Raw genomic sequence first — 25,708 nt, 5'->3', positions numbered from 1 at the left:
CAAATAGTTTTATGAGGTGAAAATTAAATGCTTGCTTAGCCTAGCAGGCATGAAACATAGCCCCTTTTGGAAAGGCAGATGCTGAAGAGGCTGCCACCTTCTTTGTGCTGCATTTTCATTTTATTTCTGGGAGGTTTAACTCAGCTCCAGCTCAAAACAGAACTATGTTAATGCTCTTCATAGCTAACCCGAGCACAAACTGCTCAGATGCACAGTACCAGCTCAGTGCTTTTGCTGTCATCTGCCTACAGACACGAATTACCTACAGACCATCTGCAGGGCACTCCAGTCTCAGTTCTGATTTCTCAGCATGCACCTTTCCTTCCCAATGCTGCACGTCCTCCTCAGTGCTGGGATGTGCACAGATTAATAATATACAACATGGGCCAAGCCGATTTAATTGACTAGACGCTATGTTGCATGCAAAGGAAGAGGATGAATTTAGGAACTTTAACCTGTCAATTTGGTAGGCAGGACCCACAAATGATGACAGTATTTAACACTGCAATTTCATCACCTAGGTCAGTGTAGGAGCATTCAGACCCACCTCACCCTTTAAGACCTGGAGTGGCACGTAGGTCCATGTAACAAAGATATGAAAACATTCCTACCCAAAACATAACAAAATCCGGAACAGATAATACTGATCTCACAAGGCTATTCATAGCCAGATGAAAATAGCAGCAAGCTGGGAAGGCTGCTTGCCTCTGTCCATACCTCTTTATCACATATCCTGTCACAATGTAAGGAAATAACCTCCTTCTGCTTTACAATGTGTGGACACTTCCCAATACGCTTATTAGTCAAGACAGCTCTTGTAGGGCAGGTCAAAACCAAGAGTAGCATTGTATTAAGAATGATGGATGAAGTCCTGGCACCCACAATCATACTGCAGTTCCGTAGTTAACAGTACCAGAAAGACTTAGTGCCAAAACTAACAGACCTGTACAGAGTCTGTGATCAGCCTTGCGCCTCTCCCTTTCTCATGCTGGACGACCCAGCCCCACTCTTCCTCCCATCTGATTTCTTCTGCTGTCAGTACCATGAAACATGCAGAAGTATGGCCATCTCTATTTTACAGGCAAAACACTGGCAGCCATTGTAATGCTCATAGGCATAATACTATGACATTTGATTGATGTCCTTCACCAGCAGAGAAGAAATAAAAAACAAACTATAGGATGGTCATTCTCTTTTAGAGAGATGGGCTGAAAACCAGCACAAAACCTCCTGTCCATGGGGGCTAGACTGTGTCTCCCTGCACTGAGTCTGGTGCTGTGGCAGCAGCCAGAAAGGGAGTGGTGCAATCCCAGTTTCTGCCCAGTGCAGGAGCTTCCCGTTGGTTGCAGCCTGCACCAGACACAGCCACCAAGAGAAATGGCAGTCCTGGGCTGGGAAGCTGCGAGCTGGTTGGGTTGCCACAGCAAAAGGGAGCCAGATGTGTGAGTCTCACTTAGACCTGTGGCAGCTCGAATGATATAAGTGCTCCCTTTTACACAGGGGCAAGCCGTCAAGGTGCAGTGATACAGGTAGGAACAGTATTGAACGAGCCTACAAACATTGCTCTTCAAGTATCAAATTGCTGGATAACAGTAAGTGCAGTCAGTGTGTAACCTTCCCACCGAAACTGAAGAGCTCCTAAGGCAGCTGAGGGCTGTGCTGCTGAAAAGGCACATGGCTGAAGAGCAGAGTGGCCAGGTATATTCTGCCTGTGGTTGCAATCACACCACTAACCCTCTTTCTCCCCTTCTTTGCTCACATTTCCCCTCTCACTGTCATAAAACAAATATATAAAATTCCTGCCTTTTGGTTAGCCATTGTGAAATGAAACTCCACAGCATCATGAGAGCTCTTCCAAAGTGCATCATTTTCTCATAATTTGCAATATGCCACTTACAGATATGAACCATCTAGTCCTTCGTAGATCAAGAGCAGCTGTGAGCTATGGGAACAGAGAATATATAAAATATAATGGTTTTCTGTAAAGCTACTCCACTAAAAATTCTGTAGCTGCACTGTCTGCAATGCCATTTTGTCTGACTTGTCCCAGTGAAAGGAAAGAGGTCTGCTGTTCCTACCCAAAAAACTCTTAAGCAGCTAAGTCATATAGAAATGACCTTCAGATGAGAGACAGCTGATAAGATAAAGAATAACTGCAAACAAAGTAGGCAACTGTGGTCTCCCAGAGCAGTCCATGTATGTTACCATCACACAGGGAATGTCAAGGCCAAATTCCAGCAATGCCAGGCTGGTTTGGTCTCACCGATCTCCAAATGTCAAAATTGCTCAGGCTCAGCCAATCACAGATTTTATACAGATTTTTCTCTATTCAGCGAGTGCTGTACATGACACGATGTGCCATGCCCACCTCAGACACAACGATGAGCAGCTGGTGCCTACTGATAACCACCACCAAGGGCAGCTTTGGCCGCCCCCGAGGGGCAGGCTGGAAGACAGCAGCTCTGACCCTAGTGATGGCTATTCACACAAAAAACACTACTCAGTTGATTGTGAGCACAGCCTTGCATGGTTTCAGTCATTGTCTTACATTACACTTTCCAATAATGTCCAACACAATGGAGAATCTCAGCTGTTTTATTAAAATCTTTTTCCTCCTCCTCCCCCTGGGCAGCTGTAGTGAAGGACGTCCACTGATCAAGAATGGCCCTGAGATACTTTTAGGCACATAGGAATTGCAGGAATTTATCAAAGCAGTAAGGTCTCTAGCCCAGCGCTTTTCGATCATCCAGTAGAAGATATTTTAGAACAACAATACTGTTGTTCTAAATACTAAGCCAAAAAAATGAATAAACTCCCCTATTCAGTGCATGCGGGGAATGCATAATTGAGGAAATGCTCCACTGACCACATTAGAAGACGGTGAATTCTGCTTATTTGCACTCAGCCTCAGAAATACCATTGCTACCAAAGAAGGTATGAGACCCACAATATTACAGGTTTTGTTAAGGCTTCAGTTTCCTTTTGTAAAAAAGGATGCATAAGGATTTTTCTCCCTACATTTTAGCATAACTGTCACATGAGTAATTATCTACACTGAACTCCACCCATCTCCTTTTAGCAAGGAACTGCATGGGTGGAATTTGCATTACATACAATTTATTTCCTTTTATCCATTTTTAATTAGATGAACCATCCTACGGTTACAACATAGGGTAATCAAAAGACTAAGTTTCTCAGTCCCAACCAATTATTTCCTAGAGCCAGAATCACCAAAATAACCCCCATCAGAGAAGTGTGACTCAGACTTCTTAAGGTCGAAAAGGCCTTTTACTGGTAATAAACTGATAATCCAATGCTTTAGTTTAAATATTTGAGAATTCTGTTTATTTCATAGGTGGGGACTATTTGCAGATCTTGCAGGATGTAGTTCATTGTAATTCTGCAGATTGCCAGAACACAAATAAACAAGCACAGCCGCCTGGGACACTAAGAAATCCTCCAATATCTCACTGAACAAGGACGGCCGTGTCCCAGCTGCAAGAGAGGATGCCAGTATTTCAGAGACCTTGCTATGTCTGTCACCCAGCCAGACCCACTCTGCCCCTGTCCAGCCCCAGCGCAGGCGGGGAGTTTTGGTGGAGGCGAGAGGGAAGCGCTCCCACACCACCACTAATGGCACTTGGCTTTGGGGTGGGGGGCAGAGGCTTGTGCCGAGGTTTATGTTCATCTACACTTACATCCTCAAGAAAACAGAGTTTTAAAAGAATTTGCAATTCCCCATTTATCAGTTTGTAACAAGCCTTCGTCCCCACGGCTTAGCTGTGAGCCAGTTTATCGCTCCTCATGCAAGCTGTGCTGCATTTCTGCTGCACTGACATTTCCATCAGAGAAATATCCTCATGTCCAGGCTCCACTCTCAGCCAAGGGAGAGAAGTCAGGTTATATCAGCTTTAAAGAACCCAGCTGTCCCACTAGCAGTGTTTTTAGATGTCATGTGGTAAGAAGGTTACTCCATAAAGCATCTTCTCAGTTGTTATACTTGAAAAGGCAACAACAAATAAATACATGGTAACTAAAAGTGAGAAATTAGAAGCTTAAAGCTAGACCACTGCAGGTGAAGGTTATTTAGACTACTCATCTCCCTGTCCCCATTTGTCACTTACACATCCTCAGAACCTGGATATTTTCAATATGAAAAAGGGAGATGGAAGATAAGTTTTGGGTGAGTTCAAACAAAGAAACTGCAGAACTGGAAGATGAAGAAAAAAGGCAACCACCCATGAGAATTCTGGCTTTTATTTTTGACCCTGAAAAATATTTGCTGACCTCAACTTTGCTTCCTTCCAAACGTAATTTCTCCCTGTTTGCCTCCAGTGGCGACATGTCATAAATTGCTTTCCTGACCTTGTTTGTTATGCCCCAGTAATACAGAGCTTGCAACACCTGCCCGGCTATCTGAAGCTGATTAGGAGCCCTCAGAATCAGAAGTCATTTTGTTGAAAAAAAAAAAACAAAAAACAAAAACCCAAAACAAAACCAAACCAAACCCTGGTTTTGTAACACGGTGGGAGCTCAGAAGTCAGAAATACATGGGGCCCAATTCCTTTGTACTCCTTTGCCTGCTGAGCCCAATGGCATGAGGCAGAACACGGTGCTAAAACCCACGAGAAACAAGTGCTTATTCTTTAGGAAACTTTGCGTACTGAGGGATCCTTTCTTCTGGTCAACGATTGTTTTTAAACCTCATCCATGCCTGGATTATCCTGAAATAACTCAAAAATGGAATGAAGGTAACTGGAAAACAGCAGGGTACAACTCATCATTGCTTAAAATAAGGTATATTTCAAAGGAATAATTCCCTCAAGCATCTGGGAAAATAAAGTTTTGGAAATTACATTCTAAGAAGTAATTTCTTGATCTGCAATTTCTAGTTCGTGATACCAAAACACAGAGGGGCTGTTTCCATTCAGGGGTCAGCCCCATTATAAAAGGGCAGAAAAAGGAAGCTCAAGTCCACACATGATGTGGGATCCTCATCTCCTTCCCTTCTAGTTTCCAAGCACGCACTAAGGCCTGGACTGGTCTGTGCTATACTTGGTTTGAGTACAGAAATGCACTATGCTACAATTTTAAATAAAGCTGGTTTACTTTGTCACCTTGAGATACAGTGACAGGAAACTCCAGGGAGAGCAATCCCACTATTGAAGCTGCAACTTCACCTTCTGTCACAGATCTTATTCCATGAGAAAACAAATTCATACATGGAAATATTTTTTAATAAACTGGCCACTTTCCTTCCAGGAATAATGCAACTTTCCCATGCAGTCACAAACTCAGTCATGAATTCTCTTATTGGAACCATGTATGTGCTCCAGGAGCTGGATGACTTGAGTGGGACAGGAGGTATCTCTGGCAGCACTTGTTACCTACAATAAAAATAAAAAGCACTCGCTCCCACTCTGTCCCCTGCAGTGCTCAGAGTTAGGTGAAAGATCTTGTATTTAAGTCTTCCCAGTGAAGGGTGATGTGCAACACCCACAGATGTAAGGAGGCTAATATACCAGAGATGGGCATTCTGAATTCACAAGGAAATTAATTACTTCAATCAGATGCCACATTAATTTCACCACAAAGGCACAGTTCTCATATTAGGATTTCTCTTCAGGAGAAAGTTACAATAGCTTAATTAACTACAAGCATGGCTACAAATGGATGTGCTTAAACAAGCACAAATCTGCATGTGGACATGGACTGTCATTTAGTTTAGCTCAAGATAAAGTTTAGGTAAACTCAAATGAGAAATCCAAACACAGATTGCACCAATTTCATTAAATCACTAAAAATAAAATCAGTTTCAGATGATCATCTGGTACTATTTTCTTGCACAGACAAGGTGTTTCTTCCATCTGTGCAGCTCCATGAATACTTAGCAAATCTTGCAGGGAGGTGGGGAAGACAGACTTTTTGGATAAAAATAACAAGATCACCTGTACTGCTGAACAATGTAGTTTTATTTCTAGGTGCTCAAGCTGAGTAAGCTTTGGAGCTTTTATATGAGCAGTGACAACAACAATTCTGCCCAGACATAACTCTATGATGACAGTTGTGCAAAATGCACATTATACTGCAGAGGGTTAAGATGTCTGCCCAGTGACACTCCATGCTACTGACTGCTCTGCTTTGCAGTGCTCCGTTCAGCCCAGCGAGCCGTGAGAAGGCAACAGCTTGTGCTGAACCTGCTGAAGTCAGGCGAGCGTATTCAAGCAGACTCCCGGAGCAGTTGATGGCAGCTACAACACCCTCTCTGGGTGAGCTTCGCTGACCTGCTGTCCTGATCCTGCCTGTTTTCTCCCCTCCAAGATGAACTGTATCACTAGGTTTAACTTGCAAAAAGGTAACTTGATTTTGATTCAAGAGTCACTAACAGGCATTTACTTCTCCATGCAGCTTCGCTGCCTGTTGATTCCCCCAGGACGGCTATGCACTCCTTTCAACGTTGCAAACATTTATTATTGTTCTTTCTCCATCCCTACATCTCTGAAGTATAGATAACAATATTGATTTAAATGCAATCAAAGCGAGCCTGCCATACAATGAACACTTTGTCCACGTTGTGCCATACCGGGGCAAGTGCTGCCTCTTTCCCAGTGATAGAGGCCCATTAAAGGGCCGTGATTTATGAGTTCAGGAGAAAAAAACAAGTTTGTGCTTCAATTACAGAATTGTGCAGGAGAGCAGAAACTTGGGTCCCCACGTGGAGCTTCTCAGATATTCTGCCAAAGGTGGAAGAGGGAGGGAGAGAGAGGAGGGGAGGGTAAAGGAGATGGGTTCAGCCCTCATTACCAACCAATCCTTCCCTGTTGACACCCTCGCATAAGTTTCACAGTGGTAGGACAATAAATCTCCACCATCCTGACGATTCCCCGTGGTCTGCCCTGGGGTCAAAGACGCAGGGGGCACAGAATGGTCTCCAATGATGCTGGGGAGGATAAGCTCCATTACTACCTGTTTTATTTAAAAGTTATTCACTGCCAAAGAAATCCAAGAAAGGCATAATAAACCAAATAGCAGTGGCCACAGGTTACCGTAGCTTATACAGCAATCACACCAGAGAGCTGGCTGCAAATTAGTAATAAATTAATAAATGCTGCTCTTGTTGCCATGCCAACTTTTACAACAATGAAGCATGAATAAGGAAGTAAATAGAACCAGGATGGGGGGGGGGGGGGAGGGGGGCTATGGAAATACAGTAAAAAACAGCAGGAGAAATCACAGGGAAGTGACCCTTCATATCCTACATTTCCACAAGTAACTTACAATATGAAGTAGGGAAACAATAACAAACAGCACACTATAAAGCATCAGAAGTACCCCTTATTTTGTAGGATTCTCCTCTTTTTTTCAAAAGTTTTTCACGTCAGGTATCTCTCCGCTGAAAACCAGCTGCCACCTTGCAAGCTTATTTTGAGTAGAGGCCACAAAACCCCTCTACAACCAATTGCCAAAGGCCCTGATACCACAGTTCACCAACGCAAGGTAAAACACGCTTTTATTCAGGTAAGAGCCCGAAGGCCTGACCAGGCGGGAGCCGAAGGGCAGCGAAAGGCACAGCTCACCATCCCTGGCAGGCGCCCGCGCCCCGGCGTCGAGACATCCCCATGTGCCGTGCCCGGTGCCCGCACACGGCTCCCCCGCCAGCTGTGAAACCTCATGCTCCCGCCCGCCGCGGGCCCATGGGTGCCCGGCACACGGCCACGCAGGTCCCACCGGCGGCAAGGAGGGGAGCGGCTCCCGTGGGCACCGGCAGCCCCGGGCACCGGCGGCCGCTCACTTTGCCGCCAGCCCGGCGGTTTCCCTCCTCATCGCCTGCCGCCGCGGGCGGTCGCCCTGCCCGGGCATCAGGAGAAGGTCTGGCCGGCGCTGACCAGCAGGCACCGGTCCCCGGAGCCGGCCCGTCCCGCACACAAACCCGGGGTGCCCGGGGCTGCGCTCCCGCCCCCCACAGCCGCCGGGACGGGCCCCGGGACGGCCCTTACCTGCCCTCGGCGCTGTGGGGCGGCCGGCCGGGGCGGGGCCAGGCCCTCGGGGGCGTGGCCAGGCCCTCGGGGGCGGGGCCGAGTCCGGACCGGGCGGCAGCACCGCGGAAAACCCGGCCCGGATTTAGGAGCGGCGAGAGCAGGAGCCGGGGCGGGAGGGGCTTGGGGGGGTGGCGCTCAGGCAGGTTAGCGAGGGCTGGGGATCCTTTCAATTTCCTTGCTATAGTTTTTACTTCCTTTATATTTTGGCCTGTAAAGATGAGGTAACTATCCCACCCTCGGCACAGCCAGGACAGGACGCACCTCTGGAAGGCAAGGTGTTGAGAGGTGTAAGGTGTGAGGAGAGCAGGTGTAGGCAGCAACGCTGCCCGCCTCAACCCCAGCGCTCAGCATGAGGCTGCCCGATGGCACTGAGCATCGCCTCGGGAGCCACCGGCCTGCTCATGGCCCCCACACGTCTCCTCTTGGGCTGGCAGAGCTGCCGGCTTCTGAAACAAAACCCGTCCCTCTCCCCTCTCTCCGTGCCCGTGGGGGGATGCAGAGGGATGCCAGGGGCCAAGGGATATTCCAGTCTTCAATTCAGGCAGATAATGAAGAGCAAACCCCCACCAAGCTCCTGTTCAAACCCGAGCCAGCAAAAATTAAACTCCGAAGTTAGGATTTGAAGGTACATTCCCAACAATTCCAGTTTATTGGGATTCCTACATCCCTGCTGTTTGCCTTGGCAATGTAATCTAGACCTGTGATGCTGCCTTCCATCCCCCTCGGTGCCCCACTGGTCTCTATCCCCTCACATCAGGGCACAGCCACAAAGAAGAGAGACACAAGGTACAGTAACCGATTTTAGGAACAGAAGAGAAATCAAGAGGCTCCAGAAGACCTGGGGAATGCCCCTACCTTGCTAATTTGGGCCGTGGTAGTCTACAATGCGCCAGTCCCATGTTAGGGAAAAAAAAAAAAAAAATGCAGCCCTGAAAGGATTTAGCAGCCAGGCAAGAAAAGGGCATTGAGAGCAACAGGCAGCTATTTGCAGTACGTGCTGTCCTGACCAGGGGCAGGCACAGCAACTCCCGCACTTTTCATCTTCTACAACAGATAAGCCTGAAGCAAGACGAGTACACTGTTTCTGCTAAGTGTTTGCCTGCTACATACAAACTCTTTCACATGACTGCCCCTATTTTAAAAGGGAAGAGGTGAAGGATGCAAAGCGAAGCACTTTGCTCCAAAGTCCAGTTTGTACCCAGCAGCACCACTGACCTGTTCGAGTTCCACCCCTGTGATAAAACCCATTGCTCTGCCCAACGACGTGCTGCTCCTGCGTGATCCTCAGGTGCCTCTGCAAGCCTGAGCCATTATTCAGTGCAATCAAAGTATTTTTTTGAAAAGAGGGACATTAAGAATTCAGGATATGGGAACTGGAGTATTTGCTTTCCCACTGCAAATGTTGATTTTCAGCTGCACTAAACCAGAATCACTCTGATGATCTCAATTAGCTGAGACAAGTTGATTGGCAGCTGTGGATTTCCTCCAGCTCAGGTAAACCAAGAACTGATAAGACAGAGACAGCTCTGCCAACGGCCTTCAGCTCCTTGGTTTACTATTTTCAGTGGCGCCTTTCAGCTATAAAATGGAGCACTGGCTTTGAAGGCAAACAGCCACAGCCTTACTCCTGACCCTACCATTAACTTCACATGGTGCCATGGAAATTACTTAACTTTTCTATATCTCAGCTACAGTCAATGGCAATAACACTAAATCCTGCTGAGATCAGTAAGAGCACTGTGTTGTTACTGTAACTTGGCTTGGATGCTCAGAATCCATTTCAGCATCAAATTAATCAGCACAAACTGGATTCTGCAACTGCAGAAAGAATCTTCATACGAGGAGTCAATAGAATACAATATTGTTTGTATTTACAGCCTGTGCTTTCACATTTCTATCCAGGTACCTTAAACCCAGGCCATTACAGTCTGTACCTAATAATGGGTGTAATATAACAACCCCACAGCATGGAGTAGACTTCAGAAGTGATAGACATACAAAGTGTCCTATCATTATGAGTTTCACTTTCTGGGTGCTGGACAGTCAATGCTTCTCCATTAAGTGGAGGAAGGAACAACAGCTTAGTAGAGGTTTTATTTCTGGCCAATCCAGTGATAGAGAAAAATGTGACTTGAAAGTGGGTAAACAGAGTCACACAGGGACAACTTCACAACAGCCTGTAAAAGCAATGAAGAAATACATGTTATTACTGCAGCCTCCTATGCTTTTCTCAACTTTCAGTCTTTTAATGTCTTCATGAGAACAACTGGCAGAAGCCACGTAAAACACTAAAATAGTAGGCAGAGGTGGGAAAGAATTGGATTTATTTGCTGATCTCTATTTAAGCTTTTATGGTCTGTATCCTAAAATGAACTGCTTATTCAAGTATAAGTTTTGGGCTATTAAACTTAAAATACTGGGAGGTGTTCTGAGTCTGGAAGATGCCGATGGCTGCCTGCCCTTACAAGTCACTGAGCATCTCCTGCAATCAGCTGGCACTTTGCTTATGGCCCATTTGCAGCCCTGATGATTTGTATCAAGGATGATATTGGCCAAGTGCATAAACCTCCGTGTCTCAGAAAGGAGACTGGACATCCTTGCTCTGGACCAGTACCTCTGGCTCAGTGGGTCTGGTCAAGGATTCCCCACTGCCCTGGAACACCCAGTGCAGATGGGAAAGGAGGGAGAAGAGGGGAGTTTGGGCTGTTTAAGCCCTCAGCAGGTTTTAAAACAGCCTTGGGCTTGCCCAAAGAGACCAGCGGTTCTGCAATAACCCTTTGGCGTTACTGCTCTGCCAGGGATCTGTTTCTGGGGATGCTCCCTCCCCTTGTGCTGTGGTTGAAGTGACAAAGTGTATTGGGTCTGGCTGTGATGGAGTTAATTTTCCCCACAGCAGCCCTACTAGTGCTGTGCTGTGTAATGGTAGCTAGAAAAGTGTTGATAACACCTCCACAGCACCAAGGCTGTCTCTCCAGCATCCCCCCTCACCCCAAAGGCCAGCAGGCTGGGGGTGGGCAAGGTCTTGGGAGGGAACAGAGCCAGGAGAGCTGACCCCAACTGACCAAAGGGAAATTCCAAATTCCATACCAGATGACATCTGCTCAGCAGTAAGCAGTAACAAGAGATGGGGAGGGGGGGCATTTGTTATTACACTGTTTGTCTTCCAGAACAACTACTACACCTACTGAAGCCCTACTTCCCACAAAGTGGCTGGATATCAACTGTTGATGGGAAACAGAATAAAATGTTTTGTTCTCCTTTGCTTCTGCACCCAGCCTTTGCTTTTGCTTTATTAAACTGCCTTTATTTTGGCCCACGCATTCTTTTCCATCTTACTTTCTCCTCTCCTGTCCTGCTGAGGAGGGAAGTGATAAAGGGCCTTGGTGGGCACCTGCCATCCAACCAAGGTCAACCCACCAGACAAAGATTTGTTCATTCATATTCCAATAAGGGAGAAAAATCCCTCAAAACCTACACAACTTCTCAGAGTACAATGGATGACTCCTCTTTACATCAGGTGCACCTTCAACTTGGATGAACAGTCCTTTTGTTATCTCACCTATGTTGGGACCTCAGTAAGTACAGCCATACCACAACTCGTTGTTCTCCATCTTTTTCTTTCTATGCTATACTTTTTCTTAACTCAAATCCCATTAAGCCTAGAGTGTTTTCAGTATTTTTAGCTGTGACTTTTAAAAGGCTGCCAAAACATAGCTGAAAAGTATATACCACTGTGATTAATGCTCTCGGTGTTTCTTCATGATTCAGCTTGGCGTTAGAGGAACCTAAATGTCAAAGCATGATAAAAATCACCAGTAACTATTTCATTGGGGTGGTTTAATTCAAATTTCTGCTACCCCAGTGGGTCTGTAACTTTCCTCCCCAGCTACATAACTGCAGTGCTAAAATTATCAGGAGCACCAAGGGAAGAACACGGTGCTTGTTGATGCCACTTACTTCCCACTGTCTTGTCACAAAAATATTATACTGAGAACAAACTGCCTCTCAGTTTTGTTTACTGGGTGTTAAAATTTTATTTTACAGCATGCCAGAATAAAGAAAGATAAAAATCCCCTGTCCATTAGTGCAAGTTCTCCAGCAGCAAGCCATAAACATAAATGCAGACTCCAAAGGAGAAAACAAAACAAAACAGTAAATCTGTGTACGAGCACCTGCAGGAACTGTGAATCTAGGACTGAACAGGTACAGAATAGCAATGTGTCTGTTCAGACACATCCCTTGCAATTCCACTGTATGTCTGTCTTGGGGAAGGAAAGTCATGTAACAGCCAAAATCCAGCAAGTAAAATTCAGTGCAGGTCAACTGAAGCTACTTGGAGCTCATCCAGTTTAAACCAGCTAAAAACCTGGTCTTATTTGACTTGGCACTGTGGACCTCAATTTTTACTGATGAAAAGCTGAGCTGTTTTAAGTGAAAACTGAGGTTCTGTGTCCCTTCCACTCTATGGTATAAATCTGTATTGGTTGGTGGTGAGATCTATAAGATTTTTGATGCTATCTTGCTCAGCACTGCTGGCTTTGTAAGATTTTAAAATTATTTTTATTTAATAACAGTTTTAAAAGAGAAATTGGCTCATGCGTCAGAGAACTAAGAGGCTTACAAATCATATGGCTCAAGTCATGGGAAAGATGTTACTAATTGCTTATAGCAAAGCCAATAATTTACATAGGGCCACATTCATCCCAGCTACCAGTGACAGAGTGGGATGGCAAAGTGCACGCAGCCACCCATGGCTCGAGCTACAGGAGGGGCTTGAGTCTGCACCCAGTTACTGGGGCAAGGTCCAGACCCATATCTGTAGTGAGAAGAGCTGGTTACTAGAGGTGAGGTTTCCCTGTAGAAATGGAGGAACACAGGCACCTGTAGAGATGAATCAACCTATCCTACAGTAAGTGAGGAAGAGCATGGATCTCCTTCCTGAGGTGCCACATCTTTTACACACTACATAAGGAACTAAGACAACATGGCCAGGGAGTCCCGCTTCAAAATGAGGTAAGTGGAGTCTGATCCCAAACCAGACTCCAAGACCAACAGCGGGTTTTAAGGCTTATTTAAATCATGTAGCCAGAAAGACAAGTAACCAGGCGGGGGGTGGGGGGTAAACCTGGCAGGCACAAGATGAATCCTTCTGGAAAACAGACCTCCAAACCTGACATCTCCAACCATATGTCAAGACTGGTATCGATCAATGTTAGTAAAGTAAACAGGTGAGAGTTTACACGTGCATGAGATAAACCAGCATTGATCGTATACTGACACATGCTGCTCTTGTTGCAGTACATCTATTTGTGGCCATATGTGTTTAGGTTGAGGGCAGCGCTACAACAGAGAGAAACCATCACAGAAAAGGAAACACTCTGCAGCTGCTCTTACCACCACTGTCGCTCCAGATTTGCTGCGCTGAACTCAGGATTGAGGCTAGACATATGGTGCCTATAGCAAAAAGCATCCTGAGAAATCTGTTCTCTGGCTTCCAAGACATGCAGTAACCCAGCTTATAGCAGAAGACAACACTGAGCACAAAGTGACTTCTCAGAGAGAGACAGTTAGCAAAGGTTTGCCATTTTCAGACAGAAATGTGCTGTTAATGGTTAAGTGACACTGTCTGATATCCCTTCTGCACCTTGTCCCATCCCTGCTCTCTGCCTGCTCCCTTCACATCAGCAGGAAGCCCTCAGCAATACAGTTGCTGCTAAGTGGCTTTACAAAGGCACTATGTTGTCAGATGGAATAATACAGTCTCTCCTGTTGGGAATATATCCTGGCATGCCCTTAAAAACAAGCAAACAATAAATCTTCTTTCATACAGAAGTTTCTTTGAAATATTAGGAAGTTTGCTGCCCTCTTGCAGTCCAAATCACATTTTAAAACTGGATTTCTCTTTGGCTCTGACAGGGTGTCCTAAGTAAAGGATGCACTGCAGCGTGGTACCGCACAAGGAAATATAACAGAGGCAGAGCCATTTGCAAGATACAGAAAAAGGAGTAGATTTTTTTCTGCTTAATGAGAACATCTGCAGTTACATTAGCCTGCAAGCAAACAAACTCTAGCCAACAAAAGTGAAGGACAGTTACCTACAGTGGCACAACCCTCCCCACAGATGCAGTTTCACCACCAGCACTGCCCAGGCTGTTGCATTTCTCTGCAGGAAAGCTCAGCCAGGGCAGGGTACCAGCATCCCAGAGAGCCAGGCCTTACCAACCCAGCCTCCTACCTGTGAGATAAGCAGAGGCTGGGTTTGCTCAGGGATCTGTCATGTAAAACAGGAAAGCCAAGCAGAAGCGCTGCTTAGCAATATGAAACTGCTCTGCTCCAGCACAAGACTTCGCATACAAACATTTCAGGTCCACAGAGCTCGTTGCAATCAGCACTGTAACATGGTCAGGTCTGGAATTTCCTTTTCTGCCCCCTATAAGATGCATATGTAACATAACCTATTTCAGAATAAATATACTTCAGGCAAAGTTCAAAATCTCAGCTATTTCTGTGCATCATGCTCAGTTTGAAATCACACAACATCCTAAGGAATAACTTCCCAGAAATGGGCACAGACTTTGTATGTTGTGGAAGCTGGTAGTTTCAAGATTAGTTCTTTACCAGTATACATGCTTTTACAGTCTCCCACTTAGGCCGTTTTTATGGATTGCACTGTGCTTTGCATCAGGCCCCTGATGACATACTCATTTTGAACTAAAGGTCTGCATTTTTCCAGTAGATTTGAAGTACTACAAGTAGATGTCTGTCTTGAGAAAAGTTCCACTGAACTGCCAGACATCAGTGCAAAAACTCCTACTCAAAACAAATGGGTTTCAAAACTGCTTATAATCAGAATTTTAAAGGACAAAATGTATTTGGTATTTAGTGCCTTGATAAGCAGTTAGAGCAGAAAATAGAATTCTTAATAATTCTTGAAAAAGGAGAAAAGTAACATTAGTTTGAAGATGACTTCTTATTACAAAAAATCAGGAGAACGTTTTTTCCTGTGCCCTTACAACAGAGCAGGTACCTCTGCCTTTCCTCCCTTGCTCCCTCCACCAGGCCAAGCAAGGTTGTAATCACTCACCCGCATGTATTTCTGTCTCAAAAGGATGCAATGAGGTTTTAAGCCATGAATGTACACAAAGGTTTTGTACTGCAAAAAAAGGTATCAAAATAGGCTGTTTACTTAACATGCATGGAATAAAACAGGACTCTGCCAGACTTTTATGTTATTAAAATATTTTAAAATGCCCATGTTATGCTGATATTTGCTTAGAGGAAGTATTGCTTTTGCTGTATTTGCCTTGAGGGACTTACTGCACAAAATGAGCTTGCTTACAGTAATGAGATCACAAAAATAGCATTTTCTAAGGAAACAAGAAAGATTTGCTGCATGTTCTTTGGAAATGCAAATTAAGCTGCTACAACAAGGGATAACATATTTAAGGCATATAAAAAGTGTCATGTGGATTTGTGCTCAATCACAGTTAAACAAGTCCTTTTCAATCATCAGGAGCCAGCCCTTGCAATGAACTCCCACACCACTTACGTTTATCCCTTTGTTAAGTTTGTGTTCTAAAAAAGGAAACATTTGCAAAAATGCAAGTAACCTATGAATGGCATATGAACTGCAAGAGATTTTATTAGTCAAATAAATTTCTTTCTAGAAATTATCAACTAATTGTTAACTATATTACTATTATTATTGTTAATACAATGTTGAAGTAGAAGAATAAAGCCAACCAAGGACCATGCCTCTTCTTGAAAGTCCAAATTGCAAAAAGATGCTAACAGTTTTTAATCCTTTCTAAAGCCATATGATGACATATGCATGGTAACTGTCTGCTTCAGTAGGGCCATACTTCTTAAAAAAAATAAGAATTATGTATGTAGTTGATTTGCTTTCTGGTTTTTACTCTTTTAGGGTATATTTGGACTATTTTAAGATTTTCCCATGCAACCAAAAGGATAGAAACAGCCTTTCCTTAGAGAAAGAGCAAATATAAACTGACCTTTCATGTCATTATTCACCACCACCACCACATCCGGAGGTAGGGATTTAGAGGAATCCATTAATTATTACACGGTTCATGACAAATTTTACAATTCTGGTGCACCTTAGGTGAATGTCTCCCCTATGCAACATATTATAATGATGAAACACAAAGGTTAAATAGCAGCTTTCTACAGCACGTGTGCTCTGGGTGTCCTCCTCTCCCCCAGACCTCACCCCTGATCCCACAGCCACGCGCATGGGGCTGATTTAAACGCCTCAGCAGCCTCCCTGACGCCACGGAACTCAAATCAAGGCTGCAAATGCAGCCTTGCAATCATTTTCAAGGTCAGGGTCTGGCTGTCCCAAAAAGGCACTTTAATTACATGTAATTACTGTTAGCAATGTACAACCACTCTAATCCATCTGCTACAGGTCACTTGCCAACAGCAGTGTGACCTGACTCCCAAAATCACAGTGAAATGAAAACAGCTTTTTTGCTTTGATGCAAAGACAGTGACTGTGACAGGTGCCGAATGGAACAGTCCTGGCTGGATACACAGACATTAACCTGCAGCATGAAAAGGGGCAGAATGAAAATCTAACACTAATTCAACACCAGTCACGCTAATATACAAGTCCCTGAACTGGGTTTTAAACCATTATTTCTTTCTGGGGGCTGCCTGCTTACAGAAATGGAAGATTTTCAGCATTTCATTAAGGCTCCAAGAACCTATCACTTTACTTACAGAACATTATAGAAAAGGCCACCCAGTAGGAGTTTTACACCATCTCTGGCACAGAAGCAATACTCAGTGTTTGGGGAGGAAAAGAGCAAAAAGAGCCCCACTGCACATCTGATATTTTTACAAAGCAATTTGGCTCTCTGGGGATGCCCAGAGAAAATCCTGCAGCTTTTTGTTTTTTTTTTTTTCCTTTGTCGAGCCTGAGAATTACAGGGTAGTTTATAAATCAAGACTGTTGCAGCAAGACTGATGCTCTGAAGCCACAGGGGCGAGGAGGAGCCCGGCCGGGTGAGCAGAGGCGTGTGCCAGAGAGGGGCCAGTGTGTGACCCCCCGGTGCCCACGGGCTCGGGACCTTGTGGGGTGGCACCACGCAGCGCCCGGGGCTCCACAGCCCCCACCAGCGTAGGGCAGGGGAAGCCAGCCCCAACGTGGGAACAAGGACATGGTCCCACACAGCGGATGCGCAGGATGTGGCCTGGCTGCAGGCAGCACGAACCAAACGTGCTCCTCGCCCGAGGGAGGTGGATGGCAGGGCACGGGCTGGCGTACAGCGTGCCACAGCTACCGGCCACGGATCTGTGGTTTCTCTGCTAATGGGACATGTCTGCACAGCTGCAAAACCCTGCTGCTGCGAGGGAAGGCGTGACAGGGATGTAACCCTGCCAGGCCAGGCTGCCCCACTGCTTTTATTAGCTCGTTTGACTCAAATTGCTGTGTACAACTGGATTAGACAGTTGTTCTTCAAAGGTTACACCCTACACACTATTAAGATTCATGTGTTTCTCAGATGAAGTCATCTGAGTGACTGCTTTCCCAGCTGCTCCCGTGATGTACGGGCTGCTGACAGTTTCATTTTCCATTGCTTCCCTCCAGTTTGCAAACTCACTGCCTACTTGATCACTGAAGGATAACAAGTGCTTCCAAAGAATTCCAACTGCTAGTACACAGTGTGTAACAAAGCTCCTGGGCTACAGGATCTGAGTCCTGATCAGCTGACAAATAACTTTGGTTGCCTGCCACAAGCAAATTAAAGACATGACAAAAAAAGCACTTAAGTTTGTCTCCGCTGGTCTCCCTCACTGTTTTTGATTCAGCATAGCTTGACAACTTCAACACATCACACTATTGCACTATCATACTCTATGTAATTAAAATAATTAAGGCAACTTTAATGAGATTATTAACAAAGCAGGATAGGAAGCATCGTGTCATTCTTCCCGAGAATTAAAAGCAACTGAAGTAACCTTTCCCAGTGCGAGGCTCCTGGGAATCAAAAGGAAAAGTCTCATCAAAACCTCAGCAAGCAGTCACTCTTAGTTCAGTTTGCATTTCTCTGCTCACCTTAATGTACTGCCGCATTTCCAAAGCATTGCCCAGATTCAGGGCATCCAGAATCTCCCAAGGAAAACATCCCATCACATCCCAACTCGAGGAGCTGGTGCCGGAGCAGTGGTGGGAAGCCGGTTGCTGGCAGGCAGAGCCAGGCTCCAGCTGCTGCCAGACTCCACGGCACACGTGCCAGGAGAAGGGCAGTGGAGGGAAAAGGAGCTATACAACTATTAATTAATAATTAATGCCATATACAATTATTATTCTACCTCCCCAAGAAAACAGCTACACAGCCTAACTGAATTTAGGCTCCTTCAGAGGGCAGCCGAGTTGCAGAGCCTGGACACGGGAACAGCTTCTCCCAGAGACTTCCTTTTCCTAAGGCTGACAGTTATGTGAAATAAAATGAAAAGGATTAGTGTCCAGGTGAAACTTGGGCAGGCAAAACAATGCTCAGACACCAGCGACTGCTTTCATCTCTTTCCTAAACTGGAGCACACCAAAATCGATGATAATCGAGCAATTCCTCCCTACTTGGAGTAGGGAGCAGCTGAGGTCAGCACTGAGGCCTCTATGTCCAAGCGTTTCCTTAAAACAGTGAAAATTAAAACCTAGCTATTTTTTAAAATAAAGAATGAGATTGCCTTATACTCATTTGACAGCATGGTGTGTTTGAAAAGCACCAAACATAAGCATTATTTAACATCTTTCCACCTAAACCCTTCATTTCAGAGATAACAGAAGCAGGTAGAAAGTAAAGAGTTCAGCATGATTGCATGAATCTTATGCCAGGTTTTAATTCACCACAGTAATCCTAAAATTACATTATCGTACCTGTTAAGGCAGGCAGGCACCACATAAATTATACAGTTATATTCACTCTTAAGCTGAAAGCATTTTTCATTTTAGACATGTACAACAAATGCTGCCAAACTCAACGAACAATATCACTTAACAGTTTCAGAAATTGTTAACCAATTGTCATAGTTTAACCCCAGCCAGCACCTAAGGACCACACAGCCGCTCCCTCACTGCCCTCGGTCGGGATGGGGGAGAGAATCAGAAAAGTAGGAATGAAAAAACTCATGGGTTGAGATAAAGACGGTTTAATGGGTAGAACAAAAGCCATGCACACAAGCAAAGCAAAACCAGGAATTCATTCCCTGCTTCCCATGGGCAGGCAGGCTCAGCCATCTCCAGGAAAGCCGGGCTCCGTCACACGTAACAGTGACTTGGGAAGACAAATGCCATCACTCTGAATGTCCCCCCCTTCCTTCTTCTTCCCCCAGATTTATACTCTTAGCAGATGTCATACGGGATGTTCCTGGGGTCAGTTGTCCCCACTGTGTCCCTTTCCAGATCCTTGTGCACCCCCAGCCCCCTCGCTGGCGGGGTGAGAAGCAGAAAAGGCCCTGACTGTGTAAGCGCTGCTCAGCAGCTACTGAAACATCCCTCTATTAATAATCAACACTGTTTTCAGCACAAATACAAACCATAGCCCTGTGTCAGCTACTATGAAGAAAATTTACTCTACCACAGCCAAAAGCAGCACACCTATGAAAATGGAAATGGTTATTAGAAAAATGACCTTTCCCTCCAATAAGGTTGATAGACAGTTTAAGACCCAGATCCCCACTGTGAATTTTCCTCTTTTTTTTTTTTTTTTTTTTGTTTTTTGCTTTATTAGCTTCAATTATGAAACTACATGAAAAAGAACAAGGAAAAAAAAAAAAAAAGACATAACAACAAGAGTTAATCTTATGCAGTGAAAAGGTTATGCAGCTAATACAGATTCAAGGGAACAGTAATTGTACAAAGACAGAACCATTTTACTGTGATTTATCATGCAGCAGCTTGCTTTGGTTTTGACACCTGAGGCTCAATACATAAATGGCAATTTTTGTTAGAAAGACATTCTTTAGCCTACATCAGTCAGGGCACTCACGGTGCATAGCTCACCCGCCACACCAGGGGGTCAAACTTACCATTTACACTGACACCACAACTGCTGCGAAACCATCACTCTGCTTCTGCACCAAAACTCTCTCCAGCACTCCTATCATCCTAGCCCACCACAGTCCAAGGCAGCCCAGTCCTGGGTTAATGTGGGATCCCCAGGAGGTCTGGGACAGCACCAGCAGCCACTTCTCTGCTTTTTTTTATGCTTTTCTCAGGACAGAGGACAGGGAAAACTGGGGGAGTGTTACCATCAACCCACAAGGCCTGAGCCAGCTACACAAATTTATCCAGGTGCTTACATTCACACCCATTTCACATGGGACTTGGATGACTAAACAAACACCGCTGTGGGTACAGGTGTTCTCATTCTATTGCAACTGTTGCACACAACTGAGTCCCTTCAACTGCAGCAGGCATCCACTTACTACAGCTGATACAGGCTAAGAAAATTTCCTACATCTTCTGCGTCTGTCAAGCAGGCCAGATCAGGTGGCCAAAGTCTAGTGTTTTGCATGCTCTTAATAAATCCCACTGAATTAACTGCCTGCTGCATTTCTGAGCCATCTAAAATGTCCAAGCTACCCTAACTGCCATACCCCAGAAATGTGGAAAATGTTAGAATAACAGCCATTGCCAGCCCCACAGGGAGTATATTTAAAATGTGCATTAACAGCTGGCCCAGACCTACCCTCTGCACCATCCCTCTTCTGTGAGCAGCATCCCTGGCACAGCCAGGCTGTTCCCTGCAGAGCCCTGGGCAGGATTGGGGCACAAGTGCCCCACCAGCCCTCCGCACCCTGCCAGCCTGCGTGGAGGCCACGGCCGGTGTGCCGGCAGGCGGGCGGCAGCGGGGCCGTGCCCACGGCACCCCCGGAGCATCTGCCACGGCAGGACAGGAGCAGCAGGCGAGTGCAAAAGTTCTTTGCTTTCCCACATCCTGCTCCTGTCAGGTGTGATTTTCCTCACAGCAGCAGAAGTATCACGGGCAGACCGGCACAGTGAGTCACCCACTTGGCATGATGTTCAGGTGATAAAGATCATTTAGGTGCCTACTAGGGTGTCTGGCAGGGGACTGCACTTTTGTGGCTGGGTAGTATTTATCCTCTGCAGCTTTTACAGGGGCACACAATTCTCTTGATTCCACAGTTCTCACACCTAGGATGGGAACATTTCCCTAGCTTTCCTTGGGCAATCCTTCTGCATCGTTAAGCCCCCAGCCTACTGGAAGCCTGTTTGTCTATTCCCATTTCCAAGCTTTTCTTATGATTGTTTTCCAGTTACAGCTCCACACTGGTTTCCTTTTCTTTTGTTCCCTTTTGAAGAGGAACAGTTGTCTGCACAGGGAAAGTTCTGTGTCTGCTATTTTCCTTTGATGAAAAGATGGGTTTGACTTGGGATTGTGTCTGGCTTGGCTATCTGCTTGTTCACAGCAGATTCAAACACACACTGAAAGTTTGCAGCCTGCTGCCTTTCCTTGGTTGTTAAAAGAAAGACGGAAGGGTACATTGCATCTGATTTTTCCTTAAAACCTTCAGACTATATCTCCACAAAGGGCTCTTTACAAGTGTTCCTCCACAGACAGCTGAGGCCAGCAAATGACGGTGTGAAGGCAGCCCTCTCTGGAGAGTTTCATGTAATTTTATGGTAACCCCTGCCATAAGCAAAATGAGCCATCGCGCACAGTATCAGCAAACCAATTACAGAGATGAAGGCAGCCGTGGTGTCCGGGAGGGAGTTACGTGACTGGGATGGGTCCATGGGACATTGTGCAGGGAAAGGAGTTCAGTCCCATTCCTCTCCTATGAAGTCCTGCCTCAAGCTGATTTGCACAGCCCACAGCTTCTCTGAGGAATGGGAGAGAAATCATGGATTCGTGCTGGAAATGCCAGTGGGGCAGTACTGAAACAGGGAAATGGGAAGCGCAAGGTTGTGGTGGGAAGGATGCGGGAAGGGAGTCAGGGTACCTTCAAATTACAGAGCAGTCTAGGGTCACGTCACAGCCACCAGCTGGGAGAGCAGTGCTGATAAACCTGGGCTCACTAGTGCTCATGTATACAATAAATATTCAGACATAGTCAAAGTGGTCCCCAGGTGTTATTCCTTAGCACGCTGGTGAAAACACAGAGTGCAGCCAGCTTTGGGGTGATGCCTGTCTGCACCCAACAACATATCTGTTCCTGACGTGCAGTGAAAAGTGCTCATGTCCACCCAAAACCACGAGGGGCACATCAGGGATAGACTGATTCTCCCCAGCTAGGACAGGGGCCAGAACACCGCAATCCACACTTAACGCTGATAAAGATGATGCTGGCTGCTGGAATGGCTTTCTCTAGACATCTCCACTGGATTTCAGTAAGTTTAAGGGAAACACTGAAAACATCAAGCACTAACGAGCACTCCTAGCTGCACCCTGGGCTACCGACTTCAGCACAGGGTCACCTATTGGATTGCCAACATGTGCCGTGACAGATCACTTGTCAAAACAGGAGCTATTCCAACCACACGGAGTATGGGAGATCTGGCTGGAATTCAGCATAACGCGATACACACTACTTAAAATAAGGCAAAGTTTATCTCTGGGGATAAAGTTGCTAACTAGCAAGCAGGATAGAAAGGAGACATGCTTAGAACTGCTAAAACCACTGAGGATATACCCACAACACTGACCCAACAGCTTTTGTGCCACCCTGAGGACACTGACCTGCGAAGGCAGTACAGCCAGATGTGACCTGTGAGTCTCTGCTGCTCTGCCATGGCCAGGAAACCCACTTCTGGACACTGGCTAGCAGAGAACCGTATGAAGGAAGTCAGAAAGCCCAGGTACGAGCCCACCAAACCCAGCCCATAGTGCTGGTGCCTGGCCATGCAGCCCTCTCATCTCCTGGCAAGCACTCATCTGGTATATCTCATTTCAGTGCTTTCCCCCCAGCCCCACTGCCCAGAAAGAGGAAAGCTTGTTACATAAAGAGTTTGCTCTAGGGGGTTCTGCTTTTTGAATGGTTAAAAGGAAAAAGTACTTCCTTCTGGAGTGAGAAAAGGGACAATACAAAAAAGACCAGTCCAGCACCTTCATAAGGAAATGGTATTGTGCTTTTCGATAATAAGCTGTGCCTGTTCTGGGAATTGGATACAGAGGATTAGAGGTATTTCTGACCAAGTAATTTTGAGGTGAGAAGCCATGGTGCTCTCCTCAGAAGAGTTTATATTATTGGTATCTTTACAGACTTTCACACTCTGTAAGCTTAAAAATAACAGTGACTTCATGAATTAACTTTTAGGCAGCAAACACTCCAGCAAAAGCTTATAAATATTTTTTAGACAACAAATAAAGCTGTGCAATAAGCAAACAAATAGTAAAGTGCATTTGAAAGTCAACCTGATGATGGATTTAGAGGCTTAAAGCAGCTCTTTTACTGTACTTGTTTGAATCTTTAATTACACTCTCTTCTTCATCCCCAACAATCAGATGTGATACTGAACTAGAGAGCTTCATAAATCACATTTTGCTGGGTTTGGTGTCTTTGAACAATCACATATTTAACATATTTCAGGAAGACAAAGCAGTTTAAGTGCTGCTGAGCTTTGTCAAGTCAAACATGGAATTCTACAGGAAGTTTTCTAATTAGCTTTCAGGCTGACAGAAGCAACCCCTAAATACCACGGCAGTGCATGGCAGCGCTTGGCTGGGTGATGCTGCCTTGCTCTGGGTGTGCCTCTGGGCTTCATTTTTTTAATGACTGGCACTTCTATTTATAAAGCGAATACAAGGGAGTAGCTTAGAAGGGAACATTTCTGAATATGTTTCAGTGTACACAGATTTGAGTCACAAAGTCTGCTAATATAGAGTTCCTGGTACTGGCCCCTTCCATTTTATCTCAAGATAAGAGTCTTTGCTCCACCCATGGCAAAGTGACTGCTCCTGTTGCTGCACTGTGGGCTCTTCTCTCCTCTTAGCTGAGGAGTGGTATAAGCGAGAGCTTCCTCCTTGTCCCACTGTAACTTAACCTTAGCCATCAACAACTCAAACAAGATTTTGCTTTCTGTATTCAGTTCTTTTCCTGAGATGACACTTGACCAGACAACTCTGCTTTCTAGTATCAGTGAGCTAGAAGCAAAACCAGCAGCTGACAGGTACCATCTATTACCTTCACAGGAAAATAAACCTGGACGGCTTGGAAGATTAGTATTAGGGTACATGCTTCTGATTTGATGGTGTGAAATGAGCCCCAGGCTGGTAATAGTCAAAAGTAAATGCTACTGGTGTTCAGTATCCTCTGTAAAACAGGATTGATGGTTGTAATCATTTGCTACGAGATATACCCGCTTTGTAATTGCTAATCTCAGTGCTGTGTCCCAAGTTTAAACAGGCACATATTAGTGCAGAAGTTGTGCTATTAGCTTCTGTTCTCTGGTCAAACTGAGCATTTCACCCTCCAGGAATATAGTTCTGCCATCTTTCAGAGACTTAATTGACAAAAAGTTAATAGAATGGGGAGAAAATATATATTAGCTGAGGGTCCTTTAAGTGCCAGAGAAAGGACTTGGGTGTTGATAAATGAGAGGGAATTAGAGGACACACTGATACTGTGGTAAAGACACAGGATCATCCAGGTGCATGCTGGCCATGCAGTGCCAGGTGGCAGTGTTTTTTGCATCTTCTTGAAAATTGCTGTCTTTTGCAAAGGATCAATGCTCTGTGAGCTACTAGTTAGACTCCTGGATATTACAAAGATGCCACAGGCCATCACTGAAACTGATGCTCATGTTCAGATCATTTGTGCTCATCCATAGATAAATGACAGGGAAACAGCAGCAGCTCCCATTTGAGGCTGACCCGGGGTAAAGCCGGTGAGAATGTCTCATGTGCATTTGGGATCTCTTCATGCTTCTTTAGCGATGGTGAATCTAAACGCTTTTCACATTTTGGAAGAAACCTGAATTTGAATTTTAGTCTTTCAATGTACATATTCCTTTTTGGACCCTGGGTCACCCATGCATCGCTGGATGAGACATTTAACTGTTCCAAGTCTTGTCCTCTCCATCACCAAAAGACATTCCCACTCTGCAGGAATGCTGCGTGAAGCACTGAGTCAGAACTAAGGAAACGACATCCTTCATAAAACTTTTGGAGATGACTCATATAGGAATATAATCAAATCCTGACATCTGCCCAGAGATTGTTCATGTATTTGCCATGCACAGAAACAGCTGGCAGAATAAAATTCACCTAAGTCCTTAAACCTGATCCCAATAGTAACTGATGCAACCAGTAATGCACAACTTCGACACTGAAGAATCTACCACCACATCACGAGAGATGAGGGAGAGCCTGGCCATACCTCTCCCCTCTAGCCACACGTGGCCAGATGTTGAGCCCCACCTGCCAAAAGGGCTTCCCCAGCTGCAGCGTGGCCCCTGCCGTGGAAAGGGTGGCCATCCTTGCCTGCCACTAGAAAGACGGGATCATCAGGCATGAACTAGACCCGTGTTTTCAACAAGCATGGAAAAAAAGTCACTGACCATTTTAATTGTCTTGATCCTAGGTACAGGCACACATCAAAAAGGCAATGCTGCCCTCTGTTATGTCTTCAGCTACTCGCTCACTTCTGGCTGTGTACACTTCAGAACCAGCTACTCCCAT

General features: G+C 45.4%; 1 protein-coding gene across 1 annotated transcript in view; it reads right to left on the bottom strand.

Annotated features, from left to right (window-relative positions):
* The window catches only part of PSMD10 (proteasome 26S subunit, non-ATPase 10), a 60,891-nt gene that overhangs the window by 4,974 nt on the left and 30,209 nt on the right, over positions 1-25,708 (bottom strand). The gene's annotated exons all lie outside the window — the stretch shown is intronic.

Source organism: Tyto alba, unplaced genomic scaffold (assembly GCF_018691265.1).
Source record: "Tyto alba isolate M040663 unplaced genomic scaffold, T.alba_DEE_v4.0 Super-Scaffold_5, whole genome shotgun sequence".
Taxonomy (NCBI): domain Eukaryota; kingdom Metazoa; phylum Chordata; class Aves; order Strigiformes; family Tytonidae; genus Tyto; species Tyto alba.
The sequence above is the reverse complement of the archived record's forward strand: the minus strand, read 5'-3'. Positions and strand labels throughout refer to the sequence as shown.